At 33.2% G+C, this 3,163-nt stretch overlaps 1 pseudogene; it reads right to left on the reverse strand.

Annotated features, from left to right (window-relative positions):
• Positions 1–1,725: 1,725 nt before the first annotated feature.
• Positions 1,726–1,899, reverse strand: LOC128627329 (uncharacterized; annotated as a pseudogene).
• Between the last annotated feature and the right edge of the window lie 1,264 nt (positions 1,900–3,163).

Raw genomic sequence — 3,163 nt, forward strand, 5'->3', positions numbered from 1 at the left:
TGAGGTTGTTCTTATCATTCCCTTAACTGTCTTATTTGAAGAGCAGAATGTTTTAAATTAGTGAAGTCCGGCATATCAACATGTCATTTTATGGATTGTAGTGTCCTCATGATATCTAAGAAATTTTAGCCTAACCAGGAGCATGAAGAGTTTGTCTTATTTAGGGTCTGGATCACAGTGACGTGAGTAAGGCCTCGAAGGGACACCGTTTACATAGGCACTCAGGCTCTGAGCCGAGCAAACGTGCCTGCCCTATTCCCCTCCCTTGTGCCCTGCCCACCAGCACTGAAATGCACTTGCTCTAATGGCAAAGATTTTTGTCTGTTTAGCTCTTGTCTACATTCCCAGTGATTATAACAGTTCCTGGCATATGCTGGGAGCTCAATAAGTATTGGTCTAATGAAAGAATCAAATACAGAATATTTTTAATTTTAGCGAGCCTGTGACAAGTAATCATAAGATCTAAAATAAGTATTGCACTGCCACATATGAAAATTTAACCACTGTGGAGAAAGTACATAGATAAATATATCAATCCCAGAAAAATATATTATTTTATTTATAACGATCCTGAGATAAAGGGGTCAATGTAATTCTAATTTTCTGTTTTATACGCTCTTATTTACAATTTAAAAAATCCTTTATTTTTTTTGTACAAGCAAAGCAAGGGAGGTTTAGAAAGTGTAAATGTAACTTTTTATATTCTCGTAAAAGTACCAGAATCACCTAATGCCTGGTATACATTAGGAACAGATAAAAAGCAAAAGAACAATGGTCCATTATTCAGTTTCAATAAAGAGCACCTTGTATTCTCTCCTCCTTTAATAGCCACAGTGGAATACCACGGATGAGTCTTTAAATATTTAATTAGGAACAATAAAATGATCTGTGTTTAGATCAAGAGAGTTGCCTCCAAAATAATTCACATTGTTTTACAGTCTTTTTTTTCTGTAAAAGGGAAAAATTCCTTGGCTCTAAAAAACATGCTGCCTCAGTAGGTGCTATTATTTTTACCTAGATGTACTGTAAAATACTTTATGTGCATTAGAGCTTCAATAAAGAAAGTCGTTTCTTTCCCTTTATCATTCTTTTACTCTAATATTTCCACCAATAAAATATAACTCCCGTATAATGGGTTGGGAGGTACGTAGTTTCCCTTGCATTATCAATTTTTTTAACTTTCTTTAAAAATGAAACACCATTCACTATAATTCTCCCAAAATTTCCATTTTGGTTATTTATTGCTGTCATTATTATCAGTTTTTGTTTATTTCAATTTATTTCTTCATTGATTTTTTAAAAATTTTTCTTGAGTTTATTGGTGTGATACTGGTTAACAAAATGATACAGGTTTTGGCTGCACAATTCTACAACACATCTGTGGGCTGTATTACGTGTTCACCACCCCAAGTGAACTCTCTGTCCATCACCATTTATCCCCCTCCACCCTCCTCCACCTCCCTATTCCTCCCCAATCACCACACTGCTGTCTGTTTCCATGAGATTTTCTCCCTTTTTTCTATTTCTTCATGAATCCCTTCATTCCTGCCTACCCAGACTCCCCAGCTTCCCCATCCCCCCCAGGCAGCTGTCAGCCTGCTAAGAGTCTATGATTATTTTGGTTGTTAGCTCATTTTGTTCATTAGATTCCACATATGAATGAAACCATGTGGTACTTGTCTTTCTCTAACTGGCTTAGTTCTCTGGCTCTATCCATGCTGTTGAAAAGGGTAGATTTCCTACTTTTTTGTGGCTGAGTAGTATTCGATTGTGTAAATATATCACAGTTTCTTTTATGCACTCATCTCTTGATACTTGGGCTGCTTTCAGATCTTGGTTATTTTAAACTGATAAGAACAGATACTACACTTGATCTTAGCCAAAAGGCCGAGAAGCGATCAGATCTTGGTTATTTTAAATAATGCTGCAGTGAACATAGGGGTGCATATTTTCTTTTGAATTAGTGTTTCAGTGTTCTTTGGGTGTATTCTCAGAAGAGAAATCGCTGGGTGATTTCAGAAGTAATTCTACGCTGCTTTCTACAGTGGCTGCATCAATCTGCGTTCCCACCAACAATGCATGAAGGTTCCCTTTTCTCCATATCATAGCTTACACTTGTTTGTTAATTTATCGATGATAGCCATTTTGACCAGTATTAGGTGATATCTCCTAGTGGTTTTAATTTGCATTTTTGATGGTTAGTGATGTTGAGCATCTTTTCATAAGCCTGTAGGCCATGCGTATAAACTTATTGGAGAGGTGTCTGTTTTGGTCCCTTGCCCATTTTTATTAAGTTGTTTGTGAGGTTTTCTGGTGTAAAGTTTTATAAATTCTTATAAATTAATAAAAATTGGACATTAGCACCTTTCAGATGTATTGGCGAATATGTTCTCCCACTTAGTACATGGTCTTTTCATTTTGATGATGGTTTCCTTTGCTGTGCAAAATCTTTTTAGTTTGATTTACTTTTGTTTACTTTTTCTTCTGTTTACATTTGTTTACTTTTTCTTTTGTTTCCCTTGCCCTAGGAGATATATCAGAAAAAAAATATTGCTATGAGAAATGTTCAATATTTTACTGCCAATGTTTTTAATAAGAGCATTTCATGTTAATTTTTATTTTAATCAAGGACATAAAAAACTAATTAAAATTTGAATGTTTTATTTTGTCAAATAAAAAAGAAAGTACATCTATTTTACTGTACTTGAAAAATAACTAAATAAAATTTTAAAAATTGTGTATATATGTGTGTATGTTCCTGCCCATAGTCAGTTATAAGAATAAAATCTAGATTTTGTTATTTTCTTTAGAATTTGAAACGTTATTATTATTTACTAATTATGGTTTATTATCAAGTACAGGTCTCAATTGTTGAAGAAATAATGGCATATCTTTGCCATTTATTATTGTTTTATAGTGCATCTAACCTAAATAACCAGGTTCCTGGAAAACATATTATTTTGTATCATTAAATTAATAATTTTAATTTATATGAAATGGATATATTACTTAAATTAACTATCTTGTGGTTAAACAGTAACTCTTTTACCTGGATTTTCTTAAGGTTCAATTTTAAAAAATCGAGTAACTAAAAAATAATTATTCATTTTGGATTGATTTATAGCCAGGATTCAGGGAATTTAAGTCTACCATTAAAGAATAC

The sequence above is a fragment of the Artibeus jamaicensis genome, unplaced genomic scaffold (assembly GCF_021234435.1).
Source record: "Artibeus jamaicensis isolate MK-2021 breed Jamaican fruit bat unplaced genomic scaffold, CSHL_Jam_final contig_384, whole genome shotgun sequence".
Taxonomy (NCBI): domain Eukaryota; kingdom Metazoa; phylum Chordata; class Mammalia; order Chiroptera; family Phyllostomidae; genus Artibeus; species Artibeus jamaicensis.